Raw genomic sequence first — 9586 nt, 5'->3', positions numbered from 1 at the left:
ATATATATATATATATATATATATTTACATATATATGCATTTGCTCTTATATTAGTCCCTCTAAGGGCTGTGACACACCAACCCGATAATCGGCCGTTGGACAGTCTGGCACGGTCAGTGACTCGAGTCCGTTGTGTGTTTTGCGTGCAGTCATCCGTCTGGAGTGGTCCGGAAGGGCCGTTGGCCTTCATTTTGGCTGACCTGACATGCTCGGACGGAAGAAGGGCACTGCCGGACTCAATTGACCAATTTGATTGGTGGAGTGCTAACCCGGAAATGATGAGTAGGATGAGCATGACTAGAGTCTCTTAAAATCTGACGAAAATCTTTTAAACTGACCTTATTCAATCTGATTGTCACATGTGACGCGTTCGTCCGATCAACTGCCAGTTTATATTTTTGGGCGACAATACAGTATTACGTCTCGGCGCTTTGGTGTAGTCCGAGGCACTTTTTTGACCAACTAGGGGAGACTGATCAGTCAAAATGTCTTTTCTGCCAAGGGTCGGTTGTCTGGTTGGTTAGTCAGGGGCTTAAGACACCAATTATATTCTTATATTTTATCAGAGGGGTCAGAAGTCAGATGTGGTCAGACCTATGACCTCCCTGTAAAAGAACAGTCTCCAGGATGTCATGAATAGTTTATACCAATCTCAGACTAAAAAATAGACATGGGTGTCAGGTAATGTTAGTGAGCGAGAAAGTCCAGGTTGGGTGGATGGACGGGTCTACAAAATATCCGACCATGATATAATGCTGTTTTTTGTTTCCGACCTAACGTCAGAATTGTTTGTTTTTTTAAGCGTGATCACAATCGTTCCATAACCTTAACTACGTTTATTAATGTAATCATGGCGATAAAGGTCCCCTAACCTTGGTGAAGTAGTCAATTTAATGAAAACCATGTTTCCCTAAGCTTAAAGTACTCACTGAAACCCAAACCATGATCTTTCCCTAAACCTAACCAAACCTTGATCTGTAACAGTGCATCATATTTTATTAGTTCATGAAATGTTTTGCATGTAAAATTGAAGTAATTAAATTATATTTTAATCAGTAAAGTAACTACAGCTGTCAAATAAATGGAGTGGAGTAGTAAAGTAGCATGAAACATAAATAAGTTAAGTAAAAATATGTCATAGCTCAAAACGTCATAACTTCAGTACATTACTTGAATAAAGTAATTGGTTACATTCCACAACTGGCGTTCTGAGCAACAACTGAACCTATCAGTGTTTAACTTCACAAATAATGTACCATCTTTTCTACTTGAAAAAAACACTGGCAACAAATAACCACCCGAGGCTTTTGTCAAAAGAGATACTTCTAAAGACTAAGAGGCCACAGGACCTGATACTGAGAAGGCCTTGGGGCATAAACACATTTTGGCAGAAAGAAAACAGTAAGAAATGAAAATGTTGTCAATGCTGCAGGACACTGATAAATATTCTCACTGATGAACATCCAGTCAAAGGACAAATAAAGCTTCTCTCTAGACATTGACTCATTTATTTTAACATTAAATAATAAAATAGAAGAAATTGCGAGTTTGAGTGCTGGGGTGACTGCAACAGGATTTAACTTTATTGTTTTGCAGTTATTCTCCTGAATTTTACAGTATTTTGGTGATGTGTCAACAAGGAGCCACAATGGCAATTTTCTGTAACACCAGTGAATCAATTTTATCAAAAATTCACCTTGTGGTAACATTACCGCCAAAACTCAACAGTAAAGGTTGACTTGAATTTGGAGTAACAAGTGCTATATTACATGGGTATTCACAGTGGTGTTTGTGTTGCTTGAAATTATCAAGGTGTTGCATGCATAAATAAAAGCATTTTATATATTCTATTAATGTTGACAAGTAATGCTGAAATAGCCCAGAGACAAAATGAAAAAAAGGTTTTATTTAACCTGAACGATCCAGTCATTATACCGAGATAAACAACTCATCCAATTGTAAGAGCACTCCAATTGACACACACACACACACACACACACACACACACACACACACACACACACACACACTGGGGAAGCAATCCTAAGTAGCATTATTTTCCTCTTGACTCAGCAGTTCTTCAGTAACAGAAAGGCAGAGAGACAAATGCTCACAACAAAAGCCTGTTATTGATCTGATGCCTGACGAATCAAATGCATACAGCGGGCAGAGAAAGCCAATTTGCAGAACAAACAAAGATTTTCCAGTTAGGCTGTCTTAAAAAATTGCACTGACTGACTTCTAAAAAAATTAAACGTAACAATAGAATTTCTTGCAAATACTAGTGCTACTGTAAGAATCCTGAATAGGTACACATTGGCTTTGATTGGATAATTAGAAATGCATTCATGAGTGTGGGTGATCAATTGATAGATTTCCATAGCTTGTAAAATAATGGCAAATGTTTGGGACATCCAGGTACATCAGCAAGATCAATGAAAGCTGATATTTGTTGTTGTATGCGGAGAGGGAGGAGGAGGGGGAGGGGGGAGTTCTACAAAGAGTGCAAGCACTTTTTAAAAAATGAGTATGAATGTAAATGAGATGCCACATTACTGCAGAGCATGCCAAAACGTCACCAACTATTCAAGCTATGACACAGACGTTACATACAGTTTGGAATTGATGTTAACTGTTAAAAAGCAACAAAACGGATAACCACAAAACAATGACAACAAACCCAAACTAAAAATATATCAAAGAGCTATTATGTAAAAGGTATATGATTAATATTCTATCCAAAAATCATAATTTAAGCTGACAGGGACACTCTACGCTGTTCCTCTTTGTTCTGGCCAACTTTAACCAATGGTTATATCTTATGGTTATGATGGTTATTGTTACCTCTGGACAGAGCCAGGCTAGTTGTCTCCAGGGTTTGTACTAAGCTAAGTCTAGCTTTATATTTAACATTCAGAAATGATAGTTCTATTGATTTTCTTACATAACCTTAGGTAACAAAGTGTATAAGAGTATTTCCCAAAATGTCTAACAATTCCTTTAAACTAGGCCGCAAAGCCTGCCACCTATTACTTATTAACAAGTCAGCACTTAGAATTCACTTAAGTTACATGGACAAACAGTCATTCATCACTTTAACAGACAGACACGCATTTAAGTAAGCAAACTAAACACTCTGATAGCCTCCAGTCAGCCAGCCAAATATTCATTTATTCAGTTAACCAGAGGACTAGCCAGCTAGTCAGTCCCACAGGCAGTCGTTCAATCACCCAGTCGTACAGCAGGCTCAATGAATGCCAGCCAGTCTGTCAACCACAAAGAAGCCTACGTCATTTGGTGGTCGGCCAGTCTCCTAGTCAGCCATCCAGCCAAAAATCCCAGTCAGCCAGTCAGAAAAGTTGCTTAAATATTTAGCAGGGCCAAGCATTCCCTCACCCGGTCTGTCAGCCAACCAAATCAGCTTTTATGCCAACATTCAACTGGATTCCAAAGAAGCAACAGACATGAGCTTCCCAACAGAGAAGGTGAGAAAACAGAAACACAAATCAAGATAAACCGAAAGAAAAAAAATACAAACATGCCAGAATGCCGCTTACCATTCAACAGCAGAACAAGCAGATGGTATAGTATTCACTGCATTCATTCAATAATGGGCTGGCTACAATAAATTACTTGGTCAATGTGTATGTGTGTGTATGTGGAAGTGTGTCTTTACACAGGCAAAACCAATTTCATAATGAACTTCATTTTGGCAGTTGAGAAAAAAATCAGACAAAATGGATGAGAAGTGATGATTTGACAAGTGACAAAAAAAGCAAATAGTTAATAAACACAAGAGTAATATGTAATTTCAATAATGTGACCAAATTAGCAGAAATGTGGTTATAATGGAGAGTGGCAAGAGGACAAGAGGACCCTTGAAGGCCATTGTTTTATGAGGCACAATGCTGCCAAACCACTGCATCATTATTACACACATACATGCCAATACACTCATCTACACACACAAGAACATACTGCAGATACTGACAAAAAAACACACACACAGCCACACACATGCATGCCCGTATAGACATAAAATCTTTGACATATTAATTTGCTGCCTCATGATCAGAGATGAAGCATTTTAAATGGTTAGTTGAAAGCCCATTGCACCAGCAGTACCACCAGGGAGAGGACTTTGTCTCGTAATAAATTAGGCCATAACTGCGCATGTGTGTGCACTGTAATGATAGAATCAAGAAACTGAATGAATCATGAAAATGACTCAACAGTACAGTTTGATATGACAGCCAGGGGAGCAAGTATAGATGTGAGATTGTATAAATGAAAAATTTGGCAGGGAATATAAATGCAAAAATAACAGGAAAAACAGAAGGCTCAGCGAAAGTGTTATCATTTAACAGCCCTCTGGGACATACACCTGCATGCTAATTCAGTTTCAGCATAAAAATGTCATTTATGCAAGTATTCTGAATTATTAATTTATAGCAAACATTGTGTGCCAGTGGTGGAAGTTGTGCGACATTAATACAGTTTAGCATAGCAAAAAATAAAATAACTAAAACGTGGGGCAGCATCTCATCTCATTCTAGTACTCAGTGCTTACATTTGTATTATTTATACAAACACCCTCTTTCTTTTTCACCCTTAACCAAGTAGCTTTAGTTTACCCATGACCACATATACCACCTATAGTCTATGTTTGCTTCCATTAGCAAACGTTAAGAATAATCAACAGAGTATTTGACAGTAAACAATTATGCAGGTTATTTTTCTGTCTGTTTTACTGATGCAGAATCATCCATCCATCCATCCATCTTCATCCGCTTATCCGGTATCGGGTCGCAGAGGCAGCAGCTCCAGCAGGGGACCCCAAACTTCCCTTTCCCGAGCCACATCAACCAGCTCCGACTGGGGGATCCTGAGGCGTTCCCAGGCCAGGTTGGAGATATAATCTCTCCACCTTGTCATGGGTCTTCCACGAGGCCTCCTCCCAGCTGGACGTGCCTGGAACACCTCCCTAGGGAGGCGCCCAGGAGGCATCCTTACCAGAAGCGCGAACCACCTCAACTGGCTCCTTTCGACGCGAAGGAGCAGCGGCTCTACTCCGAGCTCCTCTTGGATGACTGAGCTTCTCACCCTATCTCTAAGGGAGACGCCAGCCACCCTCCTGAGGAAACCCATTTCGGCCGCTTGTACCCTGGATCTCGTTCTTTCGGTCATGACCCAACCTTCATGCCCATAGGTGAGGGTAGGAACGAAAATTGCCCGGTAGATCGAGAGCTTTGCCTTCTGGCTCAGCTCTCTTTTCGTCACAATGGTGCGATAAACAGAATGTAATGCCGCACCCGCTGCTCCGATTCTCCAACCGATCTCACGCTCCATGGTCCCCTCACTCGCGAACAAGACCCCAAGGTACTTAAACTCCTCCCTGGGGTAAGGACTCATTCCCTACCTGAAGAAAGCATCCATCGGTTTCCTGCTAAGAACCATGGCCTCAGATTCAGAGGTGCTGATCCTCATCCCAGCCGCTTCACACCGGCTGCGAACGATCCAGTGAGTGCTGAGAGTCACAGACCGATGACGCCATCAGGACCACATCATCTGCAAAAGCAGCGGTGAGATCCTGAGCCCACCGAACTGCAACCCCTCCCCGCCCCGACTACGCCTAATTCTTCGTCCATAAATATTATAAACAGGATTGGTGACAAAGCGCAGCCCTGGCGAGGCCAACCCTCACCTGGAATGATCGACTTACTGCCGAGAACCCGGACACAGCTCTCGCTTTGGTCATACAGAGATTGCTGGCCCAGAGAAGAACCCCCTCACCCATACTCCCGCAGCACCTCCCCCAATTCTCCGGGGGACCCGGTCATACGCATTCTCCAGATCCACAAAACGCATGTAGACTGGTTGGGTCATACCCACGGGCCCCCTCCAAGATCCTTGCGAGAGTGAAGATCTGGTCCGCCGTTCCACGGCCAGGACGGAATCCGTATTGATCCTCTTCAATCCGAGGTTCGACTATCGGCCGAACCCTCCTTTCCAGCACCTTGGAGTTGTTGAGATGCGAGAGGGAGGGGAGGGGAGGGGGGGAGTCTACAAAGAGTGCAAGCACTTTTAAAAATAGAGTATGAATGTAAATGAGATGCCACATTACTGCAGAGCATGCCAAAAACGTCAACACATTCAAGCATGACACAGACGATTCATCAGTTTGGAATTGATGTTACTGTTAAAAACAACAAAACGGATAACCACAAAACAATGACAACAAACCCAAACTAAAAATATACAAAGAGCTATTGTAAAAGGTATATTTAATATCTATCCAAAAATCATAATTTAAGCTGACAGGGACACTACCGCTGTTCCTCTTTGTTCTGGCCAACTTTAACCATGGTTATATCTTATGGTTATGATGGTTATTGTTACCTCTGGACAGAGCCGGCTAGTTGTCTCCAGGGTTTGTACTAAGCTAAGTCTAGCTTTATATAACATTCAGAAATGATAGTTCATTGATTTTCTTACATAACCTTAGGTAACAAAGTGTATAAGAGTATTTCCCAAAATGTCTAACAATTCCTTTAAACTAGGCCGCAAAGCCTGCCACCTATTACTTATTAACAAGTCAGCACTTAGAATTCACTTAAGTTACATGGACAAACAGTCATTCATCACTTTAACAGACAGACACGCATTTAGTAAGCAAACTAAACACTCTGATAGCCTCCAGTCAGCCAGCCAAATATTCATTTATTCAGTTAACCAGAGACTAGCCAGCTAGTCAGTCCCACAGGCAGTCGTTCAATCACCCAGTCGTACAGCAGGCTCAATGAATGCCAGCCAGTCTGTCAACCACAAAGAAGCCTACGTCATTTGGTGGTCGGCCAGTCTCCTAGTCACCAGCCCCCAAAAATCCCAGTCAGCCATCAGAAAAGTTGCTTAAATATTTAGCAGGGCCAAGCATTCCCTCACCCGGTCTGTCAGCCAACCCAATCAGCTTTTTGCCAACATTCAACTGATTCCAAGAAGCAACAGACATGAGCTTCCCAACAGAGAAGGTGAGAAAACAGAAACACAAATCAGATAACCGAAAGAAAAAAATACACATGCCAGAATGCCGCTTACCATTCAACAGCAGACAAGCAGATGGTATAGTATCCCTGCATTCTCATAATGGGTCGGCTACAATAAATTACTTGGTCAATGTGTTATGTGTGTGTATGTGGAAGTGTGTCTTTACACAGCAAAACCAATTTCATAATGAACTTCATTTTGCAGTTGAAGAAAAAATCAGACAAAATGGATGAGAAGTGATATTTGACAAGTGACAAAAAAAGCAATAGTTAATAACACAAGAGTAATATGTAATTTCAATAATTGACCAAACGCAGAAATGTGGTATATAGGAGAGTGGCAAGAGGACAAGAGGACCCTTGAAGGCCTTGTTTTATGAGGCACAATGCTGCCACCACTGCATCTTATTACACACATACATGCCATACACTCATCTACACACACAAGAACATACTGCAGATACTGACAAAAAAACACACACCCAGCCACACACATGCATGCCCGTATAGACATAAAATCTTTGACATATTAATTTGCTGCCTCATGATCAGAGATGAAGCATTTTAAATGGTTAGTTGAAAGCCCATTGCACCAGCAGTACCACCGGAGAGGACTTTGTCTCGTAATAAATTAGGCCATAACTGCGCATGTGTGTGCACTGTATGATAGAATCAAGAACTGAATGAATCATGAAATGATCACACAGTACAGTTTGATATGACAGCCAGGGGCAAGTATAGATGTGAGATTGTATAAATGAAAAATTTGGCAGGGAATATAAATGCAAAAATAACAGGAAAAACAGAAGGCTCAGCGAAAGTGTTATCATTTACAGCCTCTGGGACATACACCTGCATGCTAATTCAGTTCAGCATAAAAATGTCATTTATGCAAGTATTCTGAATTATTAATTATAGCAAACATTGTGTGCCAGTGGTGGAAGTTGTGCGACATTATACAGTTTAGCATAGCAAAAAATAAAATACTAAAACGTGGGGCAGCATCTCACTCTTCTGTACTCAGTGCTTACATTTGTATTATTATACAAACACCCTCTTTCTTTTTCACCTTAACCAAGTAGCTTTAGTTTACCCATGACCACATATACCACCTATAGTCTATGTTTGCTTCCATTAGCAAACGTTAAGAATAATCAACAGAGTATTTGACAGTAAACAATTAGCAGGTTATTTTTCTGTCTGTTTTACTGATGCAGAATCATCCATCCATCCATCCATCTTCATCGCTTATCCGTATCGGTCGCAGAGGCAGCAGCTCCAGCAGGGGACCCAAACTTCCTTTCCCGAGCCACATCAACCAGCTCCGACTGGGGGATCCTAGGCGTTCCCAGGCCAGGTTGGAGATATAATCTCTCCACCTTGTCATGGGTCTTCCACGAGGCCTCCTCCCAGCTGGACGTGCCTGGAACACCTCCCTAGGGAGGCGCCCAGGAGGCATCCTTACCAGAAGCGCGAACCACCTCAACTGGCTCCTTTCGACGCGAAGAGCAGCGGCTCTACTCCGAGCTCCCTTGGATGACTGAGCTTCTCACCCTATCTCTAAGGGAGACGCCAGCCACCCTCCTAGGAAACCCATTTCGGCCGCTTGTCCCTGGATCTCGTTCTTTCGGTCTGACCCAACCTTCATGCCCTAGGTGAGGGTAGGACGAAAATTGCCCGTAGATCGAGAGCTTTGCCTTCTGGCTCAGTCTCTCTTTCGTCACAATGGTGCGATAAACAGAATGTAATGCCGCACCCGCTGCTCCGATTCTCCAACGACTCACGCTCCATGGTCCCCTCACTCCGAACAAGACCCCAAGGTACTTAAACTCCTCACTGGGGTAAGGACTCATTCCCTACCTGAAGAAAGCATCCATCGGTTTCCTGCTAAGAACCATGGCCTCAGATTCAGAGGTGCTGATCCTCATCCCAGCCGCTTCACACCCGGCTGCGAACGATCCATGAGTGCTGAGAGTCACAGACCGATGACGCCATCAGGACCACATCATCTGCAAAAGCAGCGGTGAGATCCTGAGCCCACCGAACTGCAACCCCTCCCCGCCCCGACTACGCTCTAATTCTTCGTCCATAAATATTATAAACAGGATTGGTGACAAAGCGCAGCCCTGGCGAGGCCAACCCTCACCTGGAATGATCGACTTACTGCCGAGAACCCGGACACAGCTCTCGCTTTGGTCATACAGAGATTGCTGGCCCAGAGAAGAACCCCCTCACCCATACTCCCGCAGCACCTCCCAATTCTCCGGGGGACCCGGTCATACGCATTCTCCAGATCCACAAAACGCATGTAGACTGGTTGGGCATACCCAGGCCCCCTCCAAGATCCTTGCGAGAGTGAAGATCTGGTCCGCCGTTCCACGGCCAGGACGGAATCCGTATTGATCCTCTTCAATCCGGTTCGACTATCGGCCGAACCCTCCTTTCCAGCACCTTGGAGTAGACTTTACCAGGGAGCTGAGAAGTGTGATACCCCTGTAATTGGTACACACCCTCTGGTCCCCCTTTTGAAGAGGGAACCACC

At 43.1% G+C, this 9586-nt stretch overlaps 2 long non-coding RNA genes across 2 annotated transcripts in view; one reads left to right on the top strand and one right to left on the bottom strand.

The window, feature by feature from the left end:
* Positions 1-512, bottom strand: part of LOC116672998 (uncharacterized) — a 13429-nt gene extending 12917 nt beyond the window's left edge. Inside the window, exon 1 of the long non-coding RNA XR_004327708.1 lies at positions 414-512. This is a non-coding gene — a long non-coding RNA (uncharacterized LOC116672998). The remainder of the gene's footprint in view (positions 1-413) is intronic.
* A 5002-nt stretch (positions 513-5514) lies between these two features.
* Positions 5515-9586, top strand: part of LOC116672994 (uncharacterized) — an 11823-nt gene continuing 7751 nt past the window's right edge. Inside the window, exon 1 of the long non-coding RNA XR_004327704.1 lies at positions 5515-5525. This is a non-coding gene — a long non-coding RNA (uncharacterized LOC116672994). The remainder of the gene's footprint in view (positions 5526-9586) is intronic.

The sequence above is a fragment of the Etheostoma spectabile genome, chromosome 23 (assembly GCF_008692095.1).
Source record: "Etheostoma spectabile isolate EspeVRDwgs_2016 chromosome 23, UIUC_Espe_1.0, whole genome shotgun sequence".
Taxonomy (NCBI): domain Eukaryota; kingdom Metazoa; phylum Chordata; class Actinopteri; order Perciformes; family Percidae; genus Etheostoma; species Etheostoma spectabile.
The sequence above is the reverse complement of the archived record's forward strand: the minus strand, read 5'-3'. Positions and strand labels throughout refer to the sequence as shown.